The sequence below is a fragment of the Manis pentadactyla genome, chromosome 4, assembly GCF_030020395.1.
Source record: "Manis pentadactyla isolate mManPen7 chromosome 4, mManPen7.hap1, whole genome shotgun sequence".
Lineage (NCBI taxonomy): Eukaryota > Metazoa > Chordata > Mammalia > Pholidota > Manidae > Manis > Manis pentadactyla.
In genome coordinates, this window is record NC_080022.1 from 67256519 (window position 1) to 67282890 (window position 26372).

General features: G+C 35.6%; 2 long non-coding RNA genes across 2 annotated transcripts in view; one reads left to right on the plus strand and one right to left on the minus strand.

Moving 5' to 3' along the window:
- LOC130683372 (uncharacterized) overlaps nucleotides 1-21055 on the minus strand; it is a 50387-nt gene extending 29332 nt beyond the window's left edge. Inside the window, exon 1 of the long non-coding RNA XR_008997044.1 lies at nucleotides 20624-21055. This is a non-coding gene — a long non-coding RNA (uncharacterized LOC130683372). The remainder of the gene's footprint in view (nucleotides 1-20623) is intronic.
- The window catches only part of LOC130683371 (uncharacterized), a 261280-nt gene that overhangs the window by 234784 nt on the left and 124 nt on the right, over nucleotides 1-26372 (plus strand). Inside the window, exon 3 of the long non-coding RNA XR_008997043.1 lies at nucleotides 23143-23256. This is a non-coding gene — a long non-coding RNA (uncharacterized LOC130683371). The remainder of the gene's footprint in view (nucleotides 1-23142; nucleotides 23257-26372) is intronic.

Here is a 26372-nt window from a genome sequence, read left to right on the forward strand (position 1 = left end):
GCATCAGAATTCTTCACTTTTCAACTCTTTCCTTAAGATACGATATATGAATAAAAGAATAATGGTAAATATCTTATTTGAATGGTGGCCACATATGTCATATTTGGATACATTTTTCAATGATGTTCATTTTTTTTCTCCTCCAGAGAGCTGTTGCCTATTAGCATAAAATTTGCCATTACCCATCACAACCATGCCTTATATTTTTACTTGCACTCCAAGTATCTGGCTCTTTGATGATTCAGAGTTGCGGGAATATTTAAAGGACCAGTGGAAGTCTGTTTTATATATTTATGCTCTTTATTTTATATATTTATATGTGATCTTTAGAATAAATCAGCTCCCTGTACTTCCCCAGCAATTGGTACAATTCAGAATCAGAACAGATTTTATATCAGAAATTATAAACAGTAATAAATAAAACAACTGCTACCAAATAAAATAAAATACCTCCTTTAATTGAGAATACTTAAAAAAAACTCCCAGGTTTTACATACATTCTTCTAAGTTCCCTTTAAATTCCTGCCAGAATTGAATGCTATTTTGTTTGGCTGGGCTAGGGGGTGCCATAGCCTTACAGCTGAAGGAAATCTGAATTCCACTGAAAGCAAAATGTTTTCTCAGCCTCTTGTCAGAAGAGTTAAGACGTCTGTGTGTTTGGGTGTGCACACGTACATACGTTTCTATCCATTTTGGTAAGGTCTTGAGAAGAAGAAATTTTAGTAAGAATATTTGCAAGCTTTGATTTGTACATGGAATATGTTGATGCTTCAAATCATTTAAATTTTAAATGTGAATGTCATATCTTTGGAAAATTATTTAGGTTGCTTTTTCCTTAAATGAATCATTATATGTTTCTCCAAATTTTAGAACAGGGACTTCTGAAGAATAACTGAATTTCTGGACGAGTTAGTATGACAATTAATAATTCTGTTATATATATATGCCAATAGTGTTTTAGGGCCACCTAAGAATATTGTAGTAGAGAAAGCAAAGCCAATTCCATCATTTAATTTTCTAATTTTCCTGCATTAGGAAATTAAAATATTTTTGGAAAAGATCAAGGGTTTGTTAAGTTAGAAAACATTGTAAAGCAATATCATTTTTTGCTTTTACTTCTCTAGAAGTATTGGTGTCATTTAGAAAGTCTGATAATTTGATTGCAACACTTACTTAAGTGGCACTTCCTCTAGTCTATTAACTAACTGAAGAAGGGACATTCAAGGAAAGCCTATGTAACAAAACTCTTTATATGAAATGTACTGTTAAGACTCAGATTTAGAGTTTCATTGAGAAGCCTTGGGATGGCTTCTTTCTTGGGTGTAGTTAAAGTTTCTTGATAAGCTGTTTTTAAGGGAATTTTAAGGAACACAATCATCCACTTATTTGAATCCCCTCCATCTTCTAACTCTTAAAGACAATCTCCTGAACCAAGAAATTGGTGAAGAATCAAGGATTTTTTTTTTAATTTGGTTGAATTAATTTTATAAAAAACATGTTACACTCTAATATCCCAGCGCTATGATAGGCCCATTGAATGTAGGAGTGAAAGTCAGTTCCTATCCACTGAAAGCTCAATTTAATGTTTCTAGGAACTCTCATAAACCTAGAGAAAATCATCCCACAGTGATTTGGTTTATAAATTAGTTATATAGTCCTATACTCATTTCATATATAGAGAAGATGTGGATTGACTTTTGTCTGAAAACTATATTTAGTACTTCTGAAGAAATGCTGTTTTGTATGTTATGTAATCAATTGTTCTCACTTATTGGAAGGTTTCCCTCAGGCCCAAGACTTGGAGTGTAGTGTTTTAGTTAAATAATTTAGCAAATAGTTAATGAGGACTTAACAATATGCCAGTCACTAGACATCATATGTCTACATGGCTTGGCCCTGTTACAGCAACACCCGCATTTCAGTTGGGGAAATGAAGAATCATAGAGAAATTTACAATATATTTTCATAAGTAAACAGGCTAAGTAGACGGTGCTAAACTACTTAAAAGGAAAATCACCTAATTTGTATTCCTTAATGTGAAGGTCACAATAAAAGAAAAAGTGTTAAGAAATGTGGTTAAATGGTACAGTTGGAGCCCCCTAAGGTAACACTAAATTCCTGATTTAGTTTAGAAGTTCCATTAGCTTAACTGTATTTCAGGAGCTCTTAGTGCTAAGTAGATATGTTTTGACTGATCAATTATAGGTAGGGACCTTTACCTAAACTTTTCTTGCACTCTGCTTGTTTCTAAACTGTTAGCAAATAAAAAGGCATAAATCAATACATAGTTTTAACTGATGATTTGTAACTGAGATAGTGGTATGAAATCTTGTTTTCCTGTCATAATTACACTAACCTTTTGAAAAAAAAAATCTCAGATACATAAAATCCTTTGAAATCCAGGTCCTCTAAAAAATTGCTTTTCCTAATCATGAATGCCATTTTTAAATGTGCAGTTATTTGTGTATGGTGTTTTTGAATGGGTGTGTGTATTTACTGAACTCTGTGTGTGAAAGTGACTTAGGGGGTCAGCAAGGGCACCCTATCTCCTGTTCAGTTTCACAGCTATTCAGACCTTGCAGTCAGAATGTGATGGATGACTTGAGGAACTGAACTCTGACCTTCACTGGGAGAACATGCTCTTTGTCAGAAGTACCTCAAAAGATTCCCATTATCCTTTAATTTAAAAGACTCTTCAAATTGCTTATAATTTTTGCTTTAAGTAGTGAAAACTTCCTTCTCAGTTTATAAATTAATAGCAAAATGATGTGTATAACAAATAACCATTCATGGCATAAAATTGGTATCTGATTTAGATAACATTAGTATTAGAACAAGAAAAAACTAATTGCCATCCAATTATTATCAAAATAACTGACCAAATTCACCTGATTAATATAATTTACTTGTAGAACTGAACAACTCTTGAAGAAGACAAAGCAAATTCTGATAGAAAAAATTTGTTCTTGTTATTTTTCATACTGAATTGTTTTTGAAAACCTACTCAAATGCTGTGTGTAATACACAAACTCCCTGAAAAATATTAAACACACCACAAACACTAGTTCAGTCAACATTAGCATGTAATTAACTGATTCCTTAAAAATAACTGCATGTTTGATTATTTCAGTCTCATGTCAGTACTGTAGTTTGCGGCATTTATTAATATTACAATGAAGTAAGCTTAGATAATGAAATCTAAAACCCCAAGTTTACATTAGAGCCCCCGAAGATTCATCTAAGGTAGTTGCCAGTACATCAGATGTGCGTAATTCAGGTGGACATGTTTAATCAATGGGAAAATTATTAAACTTCAGAGAAAGCTATGTTTAAAAACTATGTAAAACAGTATGTATGCTGAATCTACTTCAGTACAGGTTATTCTTTTCCTAAGATGTGTTGATCAGCTAACAATAAAATTGACATTTTTATGTAAGACCATTATATGACATGATGAATTTTAAGAGCAAAATCAGCATTGCTTCTTAAATCACATGTTTTATCAGATATTAGAATGCTTTTAGCACTATGTCTGGGTGACCTGATTATGACAGATTTACTTTTCTTATAAATTGCTTTTAAAGATAAATAAAAGCCATTTGAGAAGAGATTTGTTTTTTCCAAAATCAAAAACTTGACCTCCAAGAAAAAGCTTGCAGTTGAAGTAAGAGTTATATTTAAATATTCAACATTCAATAAAAGACAGGACTAAGCTAAATCTCTATATAAATAATCAGAAAACATGGGATTCCACCAAAAAATTATTTATGAAGAATGGGAAGGTTAAGAGAGGAGAAATGTGTTAATCTTACAAATTAAACCCCAGGAACACATTTCAAGAAGCAATTGAATCAATATGGTACCTGTTTCCACAAAGTGTATATCATAATTTAAGCATGCTTTTTTGGCTAATTCAATATTTTATTTCCATAAAATGTGCCAAAGTGAAAACTACCATTTTATTTTCCTGATGTTCATTGGCATTTAAAAACTTATCAAAGTCACCCCTTTGGCCCAACACTCTCTCTTTCATGCCTTTGTCTTAATATAGTCATAATGTCACCATTTAAAAAAAAATACGGAGTGTTACTCAATATTCAACAGTATTGTATCAGTAATATTTTACACAGCATTGCTGGGAGCACAACTCCAGGCAAAGCCAGGTACATTAGAACCTCTGAGAATGGTGTTCCCTGGAGGCATGCATGCAGAGTACTCCTGGTCACATGGGGCAGCTCTGATGAATGCCAGAGAAGACAACACTCAGCACTAGCAGCTTCTAGGTAAAGGCTGATTTAATGAGTGTGACTGCTCAAGAGGAGTCCAAAATAATGAGAAAGTGGAATAACGTCTTAATCATTTTATGTTTGCTAAGTTTCATATTATTAATGAAATCATGGCCTCTGTAAGTATTTATTGACTAGCTTCTATGTGAGAGGTCTTGTTCTGGGTGCTAATGGGGTTAGCAGATAACCCTTGCATTCTCTCATGCTCAATATTTTACCCGTCCGAATTACCTAGTTTTTTTCAATACTGCCAATTCTACTTGGAAAATGTACAGATAATAAAACTGGAGGCAGGGTAAACTGTGAGTGGAGTGTGGGGAAAACATTTTGCTGTCGTTTCCTTTCATCTTTGCTCTTTCCCCCTCCACCCTCAATAGAGGAAATATACTCCAGATGTAGCATATCCTCTGAAATAGCCATGTAACAGTTTTGTCCTTTTTATTAAAAGAAAAAAGAAATTATGATTACTTTTTACTTGTTCTTTGATAGGTACCCAAAGATATGTATACGCTTTTCCCAGAAATTGACAACGTCTAAAATGGATGAAATATAACATCAATATGTTCTCTTGTTCAAGGCTTCTTTCTTGAAGATTCCAGAAATCACAGGGTTTTTTCCTTTCAGAAAATGCAGTGTTTTTCCTCCAGTGTCCTGAATGAAGTAAGGAAGTTATAACCGAATGTTGAAATTAAATGAGGGAGAAAAGCTAGGTTTGTATGTGACCAAAATCCACAATTTCTAGCCAAACACAGAGAATACAAGTGGTCAGAAGCCTTCCCTCTTGGAGCAGCTCACAGAATAAGCACTCAGAATTTGACCGTGGGTAGGGGAGGCTTCATAGGTATACAGCCTATGCAGTCGCAGGGTTCTAAGCTTGGTTTAATGTTCTCCTACAAACATTTTGAAATTCTTAATAATTTATGAACTAGGAACCTTGCAGTTTTATTTTGTGCTATGTAGCCAGCTGGCTGTGGGTTGTGATGGAAAATCATTTGCATTGGTGGCTTGGGTTCCTAAATGCCTGGAAACCAGGAAAATGCCACCATCAACAAAGGACTAGAGTAGAAACGGAGTCTTTAATAACTGAACAGTAGTGATATTATTTTAGAAAGTGAGTAAAGATACAGGAAGGACTTCTAGTCATTCTCCATCCCTTGGTTTCTTGAATTATACTGTCATTAAAATTGAAATAAAGTGGTTTGTCTTTTCATTTTAGCCGAGCCTAAAACAACCTTTCCCTTGCTGTTCAGCTTTTCTTTTGGGGTGTTTTATTCTACTTTCTTGGAGAATAGGTAAATTTTCAGGAATAGTTCTGCCTGACTGCTTTTGGGCCTTGCATCTATGAATGCAAACTCTTAAGGAGTGTGGGCTGTGGAAGCAGAATGCTGTGGTTTAAATCCCCTTTGGGGTACTTACAAACATTTTTTTTAACAGTGTGACCTTGGGGAAGTCTCTTACATAATCTCTCCCTGAGATTTCTCATTAATTAAAAAGGAATAATAATAGTGCATCGTATATATCTTGCTTCTTTGTTATGAGGATTGAATGAGCTAATGCATGTCAAATGCTGAACAAGTTTTGGCACGTATTGAGACACCAATACATTTAACAATTTTTCTACCGTTAAGTTCAGCCACAATGTAAATCATTTATAGATGCCTCTATTATATTATCTGAAATAACTCTATACCAAAAATCTTGAAGTGTTGTATTGATCATTATTTTATTGATAAGCATTATTTCTTTTACAGATAGCATTATATATTTTACACTCTTTCCCTTTTTTCCTCTACTTGGAATCTTTTAAATAAATGAAATTATTTAATAATTATTCTATATGGACAAATCTTTTCCTAGTAGTTTCCCTTTTTTTCAAGGTTCTACATTTTCTTTTCCTTTTTCAAATAAAACATGTAGAGGGAAGCTAAAATATGAAAAAGTGTGCTTAATATTTTTGATATTCATAGCTTGAAACTGAATATAGTACAAGCTTCCATATATTAAATCAATCTACTGGTTATTTCTATGAATCATAAAAATACCATTTCATGAATTTTACTTTAGATCACAAAGAACAGATAATATTTTCCTTGCAAAATTAGATTTACATCCACTTTTCTGAGCAAATGAATATGGAAAATAGTGCAGGAGAATATGGTTGGCAGAGATTCATGGAAAGAAGCTATGAATTTTTTCTCAGGGCCCCAAAAGGGGAAATGTTAACAAGGAGCTATAAGGTAGCAGAGAAATCCTAATGAAGTTCATTTCCCACCAGTCAAAGAGATGAACATTTTAGAAGGCACAGCAATCGATCAGTAGACTTATTAAATATTAACACATCTTTCTCACTTTCTTCATTAGAGTTTTCACAAAGTAACTAAGAATGTAACTGCATCAAAGACTTGAAGTCTTTCAAGGACCGAGACAGGCATCAGCAGTCATGGTGGTATTTTATTATAATATATGATGCTTCATCTCAGAAATGCCAGCAACACTGTTGACATAGTACTCTAAATAGTAACTATATAGCCATAACCACTGCACTTCCCCCTCTCCAGGCTCTTTGTATTCCTGTAAATGCATGCACACACACACACACACACACATTCCTTCATCAAAACTGTAGTCATTGCTAAGAATAAACACTTGTCACATAAGAGGTATATTATTGACTAAGGTCCCAAGGCAGTCTTTGTGATAGTTGTTTCCAAGCACCTTCGGGATAGCTGGCAACACCACCGGTCTGAGTGAGGTTGCAAAGTTTACTCTGAGTTACTACTGAGTATCTCAGGCAAATACCATATGCAGTCTAACAACGGCTTTTAAAACTGTATCTGCTTGTTTTTCAAGTTTTGGGGGATTATTATCTACTATTTGAAAATTATGAATTATCGTCTGTTCTGATAGTTGTATCATCTGAGTATAAATTTTAACCAGACAAATTTATAAAAGAATGCCTCCTTAAAAAGTCAGATGAAAAGTCCCATCCTAGTGTTCTTAATTCTCTTAGTTGAATGATGAATTGGTACTACCTTCAATAATCTGTATCATCAGATCATTGTGAGAAGTATAATTGAAGACTGAGTTTAAATAAATATGGTCATAAAAATATTTTGGGTTGTAGGTATGTATTTACTAAGGAAAAAAGGTTTTGCTGCCAATGAGTGAGCTTTCAAAATGCTGCTTTGGGAATGTTTGTTCATGTTGAAATACCTGTCATTACTCCCCATTTCTCATATATCAAGCCCAGGCTTCTGGGGAAGTTTTCACAGTCTGACCCCTTTTTTCTCCTTTGTTGGTCTCCCATGTCAATCAAACTGGCATACGTAAGAGACTGAATATATTTTGTCTTCTTTCACCTCTGTTGTTTTTATCTCACTTCCTTTGCTTGGACTTCCCTCTTTTTCTAAAGAAAGCTCCAACTATCCCCCATGTGGCATCTACAAGGCACTAGGCTTGGTGATTTTATGTGGATTCACCAAATGAATCTCTGAAACAACGATTTATTTTAAAGATTAAGAAACTAAAGATTGGACATACTAAATTTGTTTCCTAAGGCACAGAGCTGTGAAATGACAGAGACTGGATTTAAAACCCAAGTTCTGATTTTTTTTTAAATTTCATAGTTGCCTTCAAGCCAGCTTAAACTCCATTTCCTCTATAAACCCTTTCTACTAAACCTCAAGTAATTTCCACTCCTAAATAAAATTGTCTGTATAATTAACTGGTAACTGTAACATTTCCTCATTCTGTGACTGCCTCTTTTTCTATCCATCTGTTTCTTGATCAAGGTTTCTGACTTTGTTTCACTCTCATAGTACTTTGTGAAGCTTATATTTTTGTTTATCTAAATAAGGATAAAACAGTAAATTACATATTTCAAGTTGTAAAAATGTCACTTATTTAAGTTCTTTTCTGTTGAAGTGAACTATATAGGAAGAATTTTGCTTTTATGTGAGGATATATGAATACCCATAAATATATGCCTCTGTCTAAGAGACAAAAGAGGGGCTTACTTGATATTGAACCCCTGAGTACATGTAACCTTAAATTCAGCTGGAAGCCTCAGTTGGGTTGTATAGAGTGACCAGTGTGTACACAGGAACTGTTGAAAAAATTGTTTAGGTTGTGAAAGTAATCTTGGGGAATAGATAGCACTTAGGAGGATGACAACAGATCCTCAATATCCCTTTGGTCTGGGCAGTTGTATATATAACAAGCAGGTTGCCAGTATAGCAAGAACTAAGAATTCATTGTTACTCTTCTGTTCAAATTATTTTTGTCAGTGAAAACTAGGCCTCTGCTCAGCACTCAGAGCAACAGAGAAGGTTAGAGACAATCCTGGTAAGTCTGTTAGAGCAAGGAGTATATTCACACTCCTGCACTAGATTTAGCCCAGCATCTTTTATCCTATGTTAACTTCAGACAAAGAGAAATATAAAAAAGAGACAAACGATGTACAAAATTATGGCACACTCAGAAGTACAGGCATACCTCAGACATATTGCTGGGTTTCAGACCAGATAAGATATTGCTTAGTTCCAGATAAGTGAATATCATAATAACGCAAATATCACAACAAAGTGAGTCAGATGAACTTTTTGTTTTCCCAGTGCATATAAGAGTTCTGCTAATGCAATACTGCAGTTTATTAAGTGTGTGATAGTATGTCTAAAAATAACAAAATATACACCTAAATTAGGAAATATTTTATTGCTAAAAAGTGCTAGTTATCATCTGAGCTTTCAAAAATGTCATAATCACTGATCAAGATCACCATAGCAAATATAATAATAATGGAAAAGTTTGAAATACTGCAAGAATTACCAAAATGTGGCACAGAGATATGAAGTGATCACATGCTGTTGGAAAAGCAAAACTGATAACCTTCTCAATGCAGGTTGCCTCAAACATTCAATGTGTGAAAAAATGCAATATCTGCGAAGCACCATAAAGCAAAGTGCGATAAAATGAGGTATGCCTTATAAATTTACCAGGTAATTATACCTTCGTAATATTCCTCTTTATCCCTCTAAAACACAATCACGCTTAAAATTTCACAAGGCAATATTTGTTTATTTTTGTAATAGACCCTTAAGAGAAACAAATGAAATATCCAAGAATAAGCTTCTCAGACATGATTTTGATAACTAGAAGAACCAATAAATGTTTTCAAAATGAATGAATGATTGAATGTAAAGAGCTATATTCAGTCCCTTAGTGGTCATGATAACTGATAACTTTTATTAGAGATCTTTTAAAATGAATTGAATTCAATTTGGAAGTTGGTACCTTCCTGTTTGGAGTTATGGAAATGAATGATCTGTAAGTGGACTGTTGGTGCCAGAGGAGCCTCCACCAGCTCCAGGAATGTTTAGATAATCTGAATGAAAATTCTGCAGCTAATGAAAGGAATGGCTTCAAAAATGACTTAAAGAAGGCAAGCAAATGTGACAAAGAACTAGCATTAATAGTCAAATAGCAGTGCTTGAAGAAGAATAATTTAAAGACATCAACACTGACGTTTGTATAATTATGGCTTGGCTGTACCTCTGAGGTCCAGAATTGGATTTTGATTAGGATAAATTCCAAGTAAATGATTTCAATTTATTTTAGAGATATAGTTACAGTATTGAAGTCTGAATTCCATCTGCAACTGGTATTAAATACATTTCAAGCTGTCCATATGGTGAAAACAAAGCATTGGTTATAAAGAAGTAACTGAAAAAAACAGTACGTTTTGAGCAATGACAAAATTGTAATTATGGCATCTGTGGTGCGCAAAGTAAACAAGACATGAGAAGAAAGACCTGGGGTAAAGTTCCAGATCCAAACACTGCTAATTGGGGGGCCTTTGGAAAACCAACTTTTCTGAATTTGAGTTTATTTATTAAATTGGGATAAAAATGGTAACATTCTTTGATATGAAACACTAATAGATAATAGCTGTAGAAGTCCTTTGTAGTAGCTAAATAGTGTGAAAGCATTAGTTCTATGTTCTACATACTTTATCACAAAAGACTGACATAGGTATAGATTTACAAATATCTTTTTCCCTTTTACATGACCTATTTCATCTTATTAGATGACAAAATGAAAATGGCTCTATAAGCTGGAAGGATTTGGAGAAACATTCTCTGCCAAAAGTGGCAATAGTTTACTAGTTTACTATGGTTTATGTCAAACGAGCCCCTCCTTTTTTTCCACATGTGAAAGATAAGACTTACTTACAACTATATAGTTGAGGTAACACTCTCTATCAGTGGCATATGAAGATAGAAGTAACTGATGGCAGATTAATTTCTGAGATTGGGTTTGACAGTAATGGGTTAAATAGTAAAATGAAACAGTGAAGTAAATAAAAGTTTCAATATCTGAGGTGTAGGGTGCTTTGGAAGAGAAGCAGAATTTTGAAAAAAGGGTGAAGGACAGCTCTTCAGGAATCTGAAGCCATTTTAAGTAGCAATCCCCTTGGGGTCAAACACGATTACAGATTATTTGACAGACCAAAGAACGTCTAGTTTCCCCAGGATGAAGGAGTTTCAAGAGTTGAGGAAAGAAACATGGAGCCTCAGAACAAGTTAGTCAAGGTATAAAAGATGAATTAAATGATTGAGAAACTCTTTCTAGGTTGGAAAACTTAAAGAAGCCACTTTTGAATCTAGATGAGCAAAGCACAACATAGAAAATGAAGTGTAAACATACAACCAGTTAAGAGGGAAACCTTCACCAATGAGTGATGCTGTTTAAAAGTATGTTTAAGATTACATGAGAGGTCAAGGGTGGGGATTCTACCTGGGTTAGTGGAGTCAGGAGAAATTCTGTGTGTATGAGGGGAGAGATCAAAGTTAAAACCTCAAAGCTGGGGCAGAGCCAAGATGGCGGTGTGAGTAGGACAGTGGGAATCTCCTCCCAAAAACATATATATTTTTGAAAATACAACAAATACAACTAATCCTTAAAGAGAGACCAGAAGACACAGGACAACAGCCAGACTACATCCACACCTGCGAGAACCCAGTGCCTGGTGAAAGGGGTAAGACACAAGCCGAAGCCTGGCGGGACCCAAGTGCCCCTCATGCCAGCTCCTGGCGGGAGGAGAGGAGTCGGAGCAGGGAGGGAGAGAGGGCCCAGGACTGCTAAACACCCAGCCCTAGCCATCCACATCAGAGCGCACACACGGTGTATGCATGGGGTGCTGGATACTAGGGAAACAGGACAGTAAGACCTTTGAGTGGGTCCCAAAGCTGGCGCCCCTGTGACAAAGAAAAGCGAGTGGTTTTTGAAAGTCTTAAAGGGACAGGGACCTCACAACTGGACGGAAGCATCCTGGGTCACAGTCCAGCAGTTGGAAATTCCAGGGAACTCCGAGCACACTAACCCCCTGGGCAACAGCTCTGAGACCCCTCACAGAGGTAAACAGCCAAACAGCCCCCCGTCCATTACCCCTCCAGGCCGGCCATAGCAGAGCAGCAGCCTGAGGCTGGCCATGCCCACAGCAAGGGAGCTTCCTTCATATTCGGTGGGCAAGATACAAAGACACAGTCTACATGCAATTGCCCAACACAAGCCACTAGGGGTCGCAGTTGACCGAGTAAACAAAAGCCAGGAGCCAAGTGGAAAGAGGCTTGATTCTCCCAGCTGATAGATGCGACAATAGCACTCCACTGCACCTATAAACATGAAAAGGCAAAAAAATTTGATCCAGACAAGACAAATAACCCAGACAGCTTCGACATCTTCTACATCTTCCCCTGGGAAAGAACCTGGGGAGAGATTTAATCAGTCCTCCTGAAAAAGAATTCAAAACAAAAGTCATAACCATGCTGATGGACTTGCAGAGAAATATGCAAGAACAAAGGAGGGAGAATACAGAAATAAAACAAGCTCTGGAAGGACTTCAAAACAGAATGGACGAGATGCAAGAGACCATTAATGAACTAGAAAACAGAGAACAGGAATGCAGATAAGCTGATGCAGAGAGAGATAAAAGGATCTCCAGGATAGAAAGAATCTTAAGAGAGCTGTGTGACCAATCGAAATGGAACAATATCTGCATTATAGGGTTACCAGAAGAAGAAGAGAGAGAAAAAGGGATAGAAAGTTTATTTGAAGAAATAATTGCTGAAAACTTCCCCAAACTAGGGGAGAAAATAGCCTCTCAGACCACAGAGTTACACAGAACTCCCATGACAAGGGATCCAAGGAGGGCAACACCAAGACACATAATAATTAAAATGGCAAAGATCAAAGACAAGGACAAAGTATTAAAGGCAGCCAGAGAGAAAAAAAAGGTCACCTACAAAGGAAAACCCATCAGGCTATCATCAGACGTCTCAACAGAAACCCTACAGGCCAGAAGAGAATGGCAAGATATACTTAATGCAATGAAACAGAAGGGCCTCGAAACAAGAATACTGTATCCAGCTCGATTATCATTTAAATATGAAGGAGGGATTAAACAATTCCCAGACAAGCAAAAGTTGAGGGAATTTGCCTCCCACAAACCACCTCTACAGGCCATTTTACAGGGACTGCTCTAGATGGGAGCACTCCTAAAAAGAGCACAGAATAAAACACCCAACATATGAAGAAGGGAGGAGAAGGAATAAGAAGGGAGAGAAATAAAGAATCAACAGACCATGTTTATAATAGCTCAATAAGCGAGTTAAGTTAGACAGTAAGATAGTAAAGAAGCTAACCTTGAACCTTTGGTAACCACAAACTTCAAGTCTGCAATGGCAATAAGTACATACCTTTCAGTAATCACCCTAAATGTAAATGGACTGAATGCACCAATCAAAAGACACAGAGTAATAGAATGGATGAAAAAGCAAGACCCATCCACATGCTGCTTACAAGAGACTCACCTCAAACCCAAAGACATGAACAGACTTAAAGTCAAGGGATGGAAAAAGATATTTCATGCAAAAAACAGAGAGAAAAAAGCAGGTGTTGCAATACTAGTATCAGACAAAACAGACTTCAAAATAAAGAAAGTAACAAAAGATAAAGAAAGACATTACATAATGATAAAGGGCTCTGTCCAACAAGAGGATATAACCATTATAAATATATATGCACCCAATACAGGAGCACCAACATACCTGAAACAAATACTAACAGAATTAAAGGAGGAAATAGAATGCAATGCCTTCATTCTGGGAGACTTCAACACACCACTCACTCCAAAGGACAGATCCACCAGACAGAAAATAAGGACGGACACAGAGGCACTGAACAACACACTAGAACAGATGGACCTGATAGACATCTACAGAACTCTACATCCAAAAGCAACAGGATATACATTCTTCTCAAGTGCACATGGAACATTCTCCAGAATAGACCACATGCTAGGCCACAAAAAGAGCCTCAGTAAATTTCAAACGATTGAAATCCTACCAACCAACTTTTCAGACCACAAAGGCATAAAACTAGAAATAAATTGTACAAAGAAAAAAAAAAGGCCCACAAACACATGGAGGCTTCACAACACGCTCCTAAATAATCAATGGATCAATGACCAAATCAAAATGGAGATCCAGCAATATATGGAAACAAATGACAACAACAACACAAAGCCCCAACTACTGTAGGATACAGCAAAAGCAGTCTTAAGATGAAAGTATATAGCAATCCAGGCATATTTAAAGAAGGAAGAACAATCTCAAATGAATGGTCTAATGTCACAATTAATGAAATTGGAAAAAGAAGAACAAATGAGGCCTAAGGTCAGCAGAAGGAGGGACATAATAAAGATCAGAGAAGAAATAAATAAAATTGAGAAGAATAAAACGATAGCAAAAATCAATGAAACCAAGAGCTGGTTCTTCGAGAAAATAAACAAAATAGATAAGCCTCTAGCCAGACTTATTAAGAGGAAAAGAGAGTCAACACAAATCAACAGAATCAGAAACGAGAAAGGAAAAATCACGATGGACCCCACAGAAATACAGAGAATTATTAGAGAGTACTATGAAAACCTATATGCTAACAAACTGGGAAACCTAGGAGAAATGGACAACTTCCTAGAAAAATGCAACCTTCCAAAACTGACCCAAAAAGAAACAGAAAATCTAAACAGACCAATTACCAGCAATAATTTTGAAGTGGTAATCAAAAAACTACCAACGAACAAAACCACCGGGCCAGATGGATTTACCTCAGAATTTTATCAGACATACAGAGAAGACATAATACCCATTCTCCTTAAAGTTTTCCAAAAAATAGAAGAGGAGGGAATACTCCCAAACTCTTTCTATGGAGCCAACATCACCCTAATACCAAAACCAGGCAAAGAGCCCACCAAAAAAGAAAACTACAGACCAATATCCCTGATGAAAGTAGATGCAAAAATACTCAACAAAATATTAGCAAACTGAATTTAAAAATACATCAAAAGGATCATACACCATGACCAAGTGAGATTCATCCCAGGGATGCAAGGATGGTATAATATTTGAAAATCCATCAACATCATCCACCACATCAAAAAAAGAAAGACAAAAACCACATGATCATCTCCATAGATGCTGAAAAAAGCATTCGATAAAATTCAATATCCATTCATGATAAAAAATCTCAACAAAATGGGTATACAGGGCAAGTACCTCAACATAATAAAGGCCATATATGATAAACCCACAGCCAACATCATACTGAACAGTGAGAAGCTGAAAGCTTTTCCTCTGTGATCGGGAACAAGACAGGGACGCCCACTCTCCCCACTGTTATTCTACATTGTACTGGAGGTCCTAGCCATGGCAATTAGACAAAACAAAGAAATACAAGGAATCCAGATTGGTAAAGAAGAAGTCAAACTGTCACTGTTTGCAGATGACATAATACCATACATAAAAAACCCTAGACTCCACTCCAAAACTACTAGAGCTAATATCGGAATTCAGCAATATTGTAGGATACAAAATTAACACACAGAAATCTGTGGGTTTCCTATACACTAACAATAAACTAATAGAAAGGGAAATCAGGAAGACAATTCCATTCACAATAGCATCAAAAAGAATAAAATACCTAAGAATAAACCTAACCAAGGAAGTGAAAGACCTAAACCCTAAAAACTATAGGACACTCTTAAGAGAAAATAAGGAGGTCACTAACAAATGGAAACTCATCCCATGCTCCTGGCTAGGAAGAATTAATATCGTCAAAATGGCCATCCTGCCCAAAGCAATATACAGATTTGATGCAATCCCTATCAAACTACCAACAGCATTCTTCAATGTACTGGAACAAATAGTTCAAAAATTCATATGGAAACACCAAAGACCCCGAATAGCTAAAGCAATCCTGAGAAAGAAGAATTAATTGGGGGTATCTCACTCCCCAACTTCAAGCTCTACTACAAAGCCACAGTAATCAGAACAATTTGGTAATGACACGAGAACAGAGCCACAGACCAATGGAACAGAATAGGGACTCCAAACATTAACCCAAACATATATGGTCAACTAATATTTGATAAAGGGGCCATGGACATACAATGGGGGAATGACAGTCTCTTCAACAGATGGTACTGGCAAAACTGGACAGCTACATGAAGAGAATGAAACTGGATCACTGTCTAACCCCATACACGAAAGTAAATTCGAAATGGGTCAAAGACTTGAATGTAAGTCATGAAACCATAAAACTCTTGGAAAAAAACACAGGCAAAAATCTCTTAGACATAAACATGAGTGACCTCTTCTTGAACATATCTCCCCGGGCAAGGGAAACAAAAGCAAAAATGAACAAATGGGACTATATCAAGCTGAAAAGCTTCTGTACAGCAAAGGACACCATCAATAGAACAAAAAGGTACCCTACAGTATGGGAGAATATATTCATAAATGACAGGTCCGATAAAGGGTTGACATCCAAAATATGTAAAGCGCTCACACACCTCAACAAACAAAAAGCAAATAACCCAATTAAAAAATGGGCAGAGGAGCTGACTAGACAGTTCTCTAAAGAAGAAATTCAGATGGCCAACAGACACATGAAAAGATGCTCCATATCGCTAAATATCAGAGAAATGCAAATTAAAACCACAATGAGATATCACCTCACACCAGTAAGGATGGCTACCATCCAAAAGACAAACAACAACAAATGTTGGTGAGGTTGTGGAGAAAGGGGAACCCTCCTACACTGCTGGTGGGAATGTAAATTAGTTCAACCATTGTGGAAAGCAGTATGGAGGTTCCTCAAAATGCTCAAAATAGAAATACCATTTGACCCCGGAATTCCACTTCTAGGAATTTACCCCAAGAATGCAGCACTCCCGTTCGAAAAAGACAGATGCACCCCTATGTTTATCACAGCACTATTTACAATAGCCAAGATATGGAAGCAACCTAAATGTCCATCAGTAGATGAATGGATAAAGAGGATGTGGTACATATACACAATGGAATCTTACTCAGCCATAAGGAAAAAACAGATCCTACCATTCGCTACAACATGGATGCAGCTTGAGGGTATTATGCTCAATGAAATAAGCCAGGCGGAGAAAGACAAGTACCAAATGATTTCACTCATATGTGGAGTATAAGAACAAAAGAAAACTGAAGGAACAAAACAGCAGCAGAAGCACAGAACCCAAGAATGTACTAATAGTTACCAAAGGGAAAGGGACTGGGGAGGAGGGGTGGGAAGGGAGGGATAAGGGCGGGAAAAAAAGAAAGGGGGCATTACGATTAGCATGTGTAGTGTGTGGGGGAGCACGGGTAGGGCTGTGCAACACAGAGAAGACAAGTAGTGATTTTACAGCATCTTACTATGTTGATGGACAGTGACTGTGAACGGGGATGTGGGGGGGACTTGGTGAAGGGGGGAGCCTAGTAAACATAATGTCCCTCATGTAACTGTAGATTAATGATACCAAAATAAAATTAAAAAAACAAACAAACAAACAAACAAAAAACACCTCAAAGCTTCCCAGAAAACCAGAGACAAACCAGCAGAGGCTTGTTTCCAATGTATCGTTTGTGCGTTTCCAGAGGCAACCTAGGAAGTTGAGGGTATTATATGGATATTCACTAGAAAATAACCACTATTCTGAATTATCACATTTTCCAAGACAAGGGGAAAACAAAGCTACAGAAAAAAATGCATTATATATTTAGGTAGCTTCAGTATATATTATTATAGTTGTATTTTCTATGCTATGATCCAATTTATACATAAAATAAAGTATCTTCAACTTGTGATAAAATTTAAGCAAACTAGAATTTCGAGTTAAGATGCAAGGAATTATTTTGAATATGTTTCCACTAAATATGTAGCAGTGAATATACAAAAGATATAGAGATCTTATGCTCAACCAATTAATACTTAAGGCGGAGAAATACGAGGTTGTTCTTACACTGTGGAATTCTTATTCTGACTTCCTTTTCTCATGGATGCACTTCTAAGTGGTTTTATGGGGATGCTTGTTTTTTAATTCTTAAATTTAGTCTCTGCTACAAAAGCAAATGCTCTTGCAGTGCTAATGTTTGAGTGTTCCATGGAAATATGGTTTCACGTGAGTGTTTAATATTATGGGTAACATTTTATCCTTATTTTTTTATATCACAGGATTGCTAAATATTCCAACACTAATGTTAAAACTAGCATTAGTAAACTGATAATTATTTTTTAGTAATCATATCTTTCAAAGAAACAGGAAAAGTGGTGCATAAAATTAAGGTAGATTATATTAATTTGTTACCTCTGCCACACATGGAGACACTAAGGATGCAAGTAAAAATATTGACATAGGGCTCAGTATTTAAACCGAACAAAGTTCTGTCATTACCGAAATCATGTTCAGAATGACTTGTACCATCTATAGAGCCATTAGGCAGATTTCAAAACAAATGACACATTTTTAGAATAATGCACTCCTTGCTTGTTCCCAGCATTATTTTCTGGGTATTTTTCTCCCATACAATCTCCTTGGAGCCTTCAACTGACTTGATTTCTACACTTGCCCTGTTGACAATCCTCTCTGTTGGCAAACAGCTCTTCTTTTGGCTTCTTACCTACAACTAGCTCCTGAAATTATAATACCTCTGTGGACTATTCCTACTAATTAACCCTAACTGGCTTTCCCCTTCTGCCTATTCCTTATTTACTGGTATTCCTTTCAATTCTACCCTACCCAAGTTTTTGTTCTGTACATTTTTCCTGGAAGATCCTAGCCTTCTGCCATAGCTGCATTGACCATCTATAAACTACTGGCTTCTAAAACTTTATCCATCAACCCCAGCCATTCTCTTAAGTTAAAAAATAAATTATTGCTTTCAGCTATCTACATGAGACCTGGTGACCAGATTCAGTAAGTTAAAATTTCAATCAATTAATTAAACACAAATGTTGATATTTTTTGTACATTTACAACATTTTTCTTAAAAGCCATCACCATTCACTCTATATTCCAAGCTAAAAAAAGCTGATGATATTCTAGATTTCCTTTTGCATTACCCTTCATCCTAAACGTTTAGAAGATTATCATAAGTTATTGATTTCAGCCCACAAATCTTTCTGGAATTTTGTTCCTACTGTCCAATCACACAGTGCCTATCTTGGCCAAGTCTCTCACATGCCTTACATGTCTTGCCTAGGCTATTGTAATTTGCTTTCCACCTAATTTTACAGCAAGTGTTTCTCCACTAGGTTATCTTCCTAAATTTACACACTGAACCATACCATTTCTTTACTAAATTTAGTGTGCCCATAAGGTGGAGTTTGAAGTCTAATGAATGGCAAACAAAATGTTCTAAAATCTAACTTTTCCCAGGTTTCTGAGTTTTTATCCTATTACCCCATAACCAGTGGCCTCCGTGGCCACTGACCTTACATTCCTTTACTTATCATGTTCACTCCCTGCCATATGCTTTTACATGCAGGTCTATTGGCCCTGAATGCCCTTTCTATTTCTCATGTGGTAAATCACTGCTTACCCTTTAAGTTGTCCACTTTGTAAAGTCATAGCAAACTACCAAAGAGAGTTTGTTGGTTTCTTCTCCATATTCCTCCATTATTCTTTTCTCTCTTGAAGACTTTTTCTCACAGCAGAGTAGTGATTTATACACAATGGCCTCTACTTATGTGAAAGTTATATTGTAGTCACCTTTGCATTCTCCATTGCTAAGCATTGAATGGTTTCTTTAAAACTGTATGGTTATAAAGTGTCTAAGCTGAGATTTGATCCCTGGCCTTCTAACCCTAAACCCACACCCATTCCCATTAAAATGGACTGCAACCTCAATTCAGGATTCCCTCTTCTTTTTTCTTTGTATCTTTAGTTACCCAGCATTTTTACTTTCTGTCTGTGCATTCTCCTTTTTCACAAATTTAGCTTCTAATTCAGAATTGTGCTCAGTGACTTCATTGCAACAATGATATTTTGGAAAAGGCAAGGTGTCACAATAACTTAAATCATTCTTCTTATGTAGGTGCCAAGATATAACTCATACCCTGTATTTGTGGTTACAATGTGTATGTATTTTATACATCTTATTTATCCATATAATGGGTCATTTTGACCATCCTGTTGACATACATATACTACTTGTGTATACTTCCTTCCTCCTACTTATATATTTTTATCCATGACACATGATTGAATGTTTCTGTTTAATTTCGTGACTGGGTAAGATTGAGATTGTTGCTTTGGAGAAGGGGGACTTTGGGACAAATGGAAAGAATGAGGATAAAGGAGGAGAGAATGGCAGGATTATTTATGCTTTATCTTACCTCTTTGGGTTTGAGTCATATTGGATAGAGACGAAAATGAAGTGGATTTTTATTTTTACGTGTGGATTCAATTATATCTATAAAATATGATACAAATATGAAGGTCTGGAAATATTTGGGTGGAATTTATCTGTATTTTGTCCTATTATTACTGAAAAGATCTCCATTGGAATACATTATAGTCACATATGTCCTTCTACATAGAAAGAATATATATATATTAGACATACACATAAATAAACTATAGTGTATAACATAACATTATATATTTCTTTGGAATTTATAAATATATATTTGTACTTATAATTCTAATAAATTACGTAAAAATACTTAGAAATATGTAAATTATATATACATAGGGGTATTGAGTGCATTTTCATCTTTTACTAGCATCATGCATTTTTTTTCCCTAGAAGATGGTCTTTGAAACAAATGTATATGCAATGAAAGTTTCTTTAAGTTCTCAGAATTTCAATATCCTCATCTTTACAGTGAGAGATGGGAGCATAAGCTCTAAATATCTGGTTTTTTGCTCTATGAGAAAAGTCTCAACAATTATTAAGGCACTGGGAGAAAAGAAAGAAACATACCTTTGTCCTTTAAAAAACTCTATGACATTTGAGGAATCCAGTGAGGATCGTGTGTCTTGCTAAACTCTCAATTACGAGAACTGCAAATGCTTTTAGAATTGTTTTGGCATGACATGAAGTGCATTTCTTTTACCAACTTTGACTACCCACTGAAGTCTAGACTCTCAAATTCTTCAACATTCATATTCACCGCCTGAGGAAAAATGCATGGGTAGAACAGGGAATGAGAATATGGCATTTAATTATTAAATCAATACATGTGCCTGACTTGCAAAGGCTGGGTACATTTTAAATCTGGTTAAAGGAAGCCAATCATCCATTCTCTGAATCTCTGAAAGCCTGCAATCTTACCTTTTGCATTTGAAGGCTTTTGAAGGCTACACAACAATTTAGTGTATAAGTAATGAACTAACTAGAAATGAAAACATTTCATTTGTGTTGGGTACACTATTTGACATTTTTCTTTTGAACTTTATTTTTGGACACTATTTAGAGTGACACATTTTCTTTTTTCATAGACATGTAGTGGTCTTAGAGTTCTTACAGCAACTCATACAGGATGGGAGGAAAATGTTAGTGGTTTTTCTAGTTCGTTAATGTGTAAAGCAGCTGTATTTGATTCTTTCTTTCACCTTAAGAATCTGATAATATTTCTATGAGCTTTCTTAGCCAACAATAACAGCAATAACTAAAAATATTATTTTACCAGGAACTTAAAATTATGCTTAACATGATACTGTGTATTATGCACCCATTATCTCATTTAATATTACAAACAATCCTAAGAAGTATACATTATTTTGGTACCTCTTATGCATATGTGAAGAAATTATCAAAGTAATTTTTCAAGGTTGCATATGCTATGAATATTGTTGCTAGACAACGAAAACTTGGACATGAATGTTCATAGCACCATTATTCTTAAGAGCTAAAGCTTTCACTGGCCTCAAAACTCACTCTCACCATCACCAAGCATAGGGCTTTGATGTGCTTACCCTGCATCCATACATCCATATTTTGGTCTTTTCTAATGCATGATTAAATGAAAAGGGAACCTAATCTTCAGTTGTAGCTGCAAAAGATGGAGGAAACATTAATACCACATTAAAGTCAGCTCAGGAAAACTATTCTTAGCTAATTTTCAGGCAGATACTTTTTTCTTTAAATGCCAGAATCACTTTTTATGTGTGTCTAGTAGAATGTGCTGTGTTTCCTTCCCTGCACGTGGTTTCAAAAGTGAGAGGTATGCAAGGAAGCTGCAGCTGTGCTCAAATTCTCACTCTTTGTGTACTGTTCTTCCAAAGCTCCATGAAAAGCTACAGAAGAAGGGAGACAGAACATTAACTGTTTCTTTTTTATTTTTATGAGAGTCTACTCCCTACCTGCTCAACTGGAAAACTTCAGTTGACTTACCAAGCAGGGTAGTAAGCATTGTTTGTTATGTTTATATAGTTGCTATCTTACTTTTGGTTGAGCAGGAACTGTCCTGTGATATGGGTGAATTAATTATTCCAAAGCATATATTTGCTCAGGAATGAGGAATTAATATATCATTAAGAGGGTCTCTTTCTCTTTAAGGCAAATGATGTACAGTTTGACTTAATGCAATGTAGACAATAAATTGCACTTATATTCTGAGTGGCTTTCCCAGGGAATCCCCAGGAGCTTTATAAAAATTAAAAATTCTTAACAGCAGCATCAAACATCAGTTGCTTTGGTTTAGATTTTAAAACAGAAATTGATTTAACATTTTAGATCTCCTGTGGGGATTGCTTCTGCATTCATGAAAACTGCTGTTAGAGGTAGATACGCCGTATGACCATAGCTGCTGATCTAGGCAAAGTCTTTTATAGTTTCCAGGAAATCACAAAGATGCTTCCAGAACAACTGAAGCCACTGACCAAACTGATCTGTGAGAGTTGAAGATGGGAATTTAAACATATGGTTATTAGGGCAAAGAATAGTTTGCACAAGTGTTCTGCCCTTATCTATCCTTCTTATTGTTATTACTACTATTTTAGGAAAGCCACAAGTGCCTGGAGTACCTTAAAGATGATGTGAAAAACAACATAATGTACCTATTTCAAATTCAACCTTGAGCTTATAGTCAAGTATCACACATGTCCTAATCAGCTTATAGTGAGATATGGATCCAGATATAGTAAAATATTTTAAAGGTCAGTTCCAGTATTTCTAATCTCATGAAAATAATTGTACTTGACAGTTTTGGTAGATTTTGTGAACACTATTTTTTTCTTAGGAGGCCATGGAAGATAGATGTTTTCTCTATTTCTTAGTAAAAATGACTTATCAAGAAATAGGAAAGAGGGCACTTAAGAAAAGAGAATAGAGTGAAAAAGTAGAATAAAAGAACTGATAAAGACCCAGTAGCTTGTTACTCACATTCAGATGAAGCCAATCTCTCAAGTTACTGAGAAATATAAAATTGTATGACTTTGGAGAATCGTAGGTGTTAGAATTGAAGACATTGATATATAATGTGATTTTATCACTCCTAGGTATATATACAAGAGAATGAAAAATGTCCACACAAAATCTTGGAAATGAATGTTCATAGCACCAGTATTCATAACAGCCAGAAAAGTTGTAAAACCCCAAATGTCCATCAACTGGTAAGCGGATACACAGCTGACCCTTGAACAATACAGGGTTGAGCCACATGGATCTTACTTATACATGGATTACTTTTTTTAAATATAATGGAAATATTTTGGAGATTTGCAGTAGTTTGAAAGAAAAGTATTTTCCCTAGCTTACTTTATAGTGAGAATACAGTTTATGATACATATAGCATACAACATTTGTGTTAATTGACTGTGATATTAGTTAAGATTTCTGGTCAAAACCAGGCTATCAGTAAAATTTTATGAAGTTAAAAGTTTAACATGGATTTTCAATAGCATAGGGGGTGTCAGTGCTATGAATCCTTGCATTGTTTAAGTGTCAATTGTATACAATGTATTACATCTACACAATGGGATATTATTTGGCAATAAAAAGAAGTATTGATACGTGTTGAAAAATGAATAAATCTTGAAAAATTTATGTTAGATGAAAAAAGCCATCACAAAGCCTACATAATGTGTGATTCTATATACAAGAACAGGCAAATCTACAGAAACAGAAAGCGAATTAGTGTTTGCCTAGTACTGGGGAGAAACACAGAGGGGCTGCCAAGCAGTACGGGGCTGCTTTCGGAGTGATGAGAATGTTTTAGATTGATGATGGTGATGGCTGCACAACTCTGTGAATATTCCATAAACCATTGAATTGGATGCTTTAAATGTATGTTATATTTCAGTGAGGCTGTTATAGGATAAAACAATATAAACTAGTGTTTCAGATAGTTCATTGGTGGTTTGAATAATCTCTTGTATGAGGAAAAAGCAAAACCAGATGCAAAAGAATGAAAAGGTTAGCAAAGGTATTATTCTAGAAATGGAAATGTCATTATGACTGAGTTGTTCCGAGAAAAGTTTGCACATTCATTGAAGAGAAATATACTGTAACTATAGCTCCTTACCAATCAGGTTTATCATTTTTAATAAGATAAAAACAAAAACAAGGAAAAGAAAACAGTTTTGTATTGATATTAATCAACCTTAGCTAGTGTTCCACAAATTTCTCATCAACCATCAATAGGGATGGCCAAAATGTTCAGAAAACTTAAAAAAAATCTGTAATCACTTATAGAAAAACAGTTCAAATGTCATGGTCCTCTGACGGATAATAAGAGTCATCTTAACAGGCAATATACAGCATACTGGGAAACATGAAGGGATTCAGGGGTCAGAGAGTAAAACCAGTTAGAAAAGCAGGACAATAAAACAAATAAGATGATATAAATTGCATGAAGCTGTAGGAAATACAAAATCAATAATTATAAAAGTTACTTGTATATCACCACCCCCTAGACAAAAAAAAATTCTACTTGCTATTGGCAAGCTATAAAATACAATGAAAAAACTCATTTTCCAAAGTACTTGAATGCATGAAAGACAATAACACTATCCCATCTGTGGTATGTTATGTCATATTGTAATGTCGTAGTTATTCTGGATTTGGAGAGGGCTCCCTCAGCAGATGCATCTACAACCTGCCCCACAACACATTCTCCTGAGTTAGAAGAAACACATGAGGGCTCAAATAACATTCTCTTTCATGTACAGCTATGTACTGAAAAAGAAACAACACCTTGACAAATCTCCATTTCTACAGAGATGTTAAAGATAATAAAGGACCACAAAACCATAAGACAAGTTTACGTAACTGTAAAACAAAACATAATGTAATGGATAATATATCGATTGCATCTGATGACTGTGGACACTTTCACAGTTTTCAAAGCATTTCCACCTCTCTCAGATTCACTCAACTTAGAGAGCAAAGCTGAGCATTTTACAAGCAAAGCAAGGAAGGCTTAGACAGGTTAAAGTATGCTTTGGCTCATGAAGTAGGAGTACTTGTGTATGACGAAGGATGCCAGGGGGAATGCAGAGCCATAGGAGGGAAATGGAAAGATGAAGCATTTTCCTACAAATTTAATTCTGCATCAATACAAATAGGGATACAAAGAAAATCTTGTTCTAGTTCAGTGTATTTATGTGTGTGTATGTGTGTTTACTCTGTCATGATATATAATCCATTATGTAATAAAAAACAAACTATATATGTATCTCCCAAATTCAAGTACACATTTCTCTAACTCTATAACTAGCTCCCCAGTCCAAGGCACTATCTATCATCCCTTATGATCAGAGCTTTCTGGAACTCTCCTTCACTCATGCTGCCTCTCCTGTCTCTTTTCCATGCAGCAGTCAGACTGATTCCTTGAACTTGTGAGTCAATTTGCATCTCTGTTCAGAATTAGCCAATATCTTCCAATTTAATGCAGAGTCAAACCCAAAGTTCTTAAAGTGGTCTAAAATTTACACAATCAGAGACCCTAATAATATTATGGCTTCAATTACTGTCATCAGCTGGCTATTGGGTCCTCTCTGGTCACTGGCCTCCTCCATGTTCCCCCAACATATTAAGAACACTCTAGCTCAGGATCTTTGTGATCATCATTCTCTTCACCAGGAATTCTCTCCTTCCATATATACACATGGGGGTTTCTCCCTCTCTCTGTCCCAAATTCTTTCATAAGCACCCTTCCTAAATACGAGACAAACAAAATCAACTCTCCTTCTCTTTTTCTACTCTGTCTTTATTTATAGTATAACTACCTCGAATGATGCACTGTCTATCTGTTTCCTGTCAGTCTCCACCACCAAGCTCTGTGCAGGCAGAGCCTTGGTCTCTTTGTTTCATTGCTTTATCCGTAACACTTATTATGCTTGGAACAAGTAGGCACTAAATAAATGTTTTAAATTGAGATATAATTGATATAGGATTATATGAGCTTCAAGCATATAACATAATGACTCAATATTTTCATACACTGCAAAATGATCATCCCAACAAGTCTAGTTAACATCCATCACCATACAGGATCACAATTTTTTTCTTATGATGAGAATTTTTAAGATATACTCTCTAAGCAACTTTCAAATATGCAATACAGTATTGTTAATTATAGTCACCAGGCTGTACATTATAATTTATTTTATAACTGGAACTTTGTAGTTTTGACCACCTTCACCCATTTCTTCTACCCCTCACCTATGGCCACCAGCAATCTGTTCTTTGTATATATGAGCTCAGTTTTGTTTTTTTGTTTTTATTT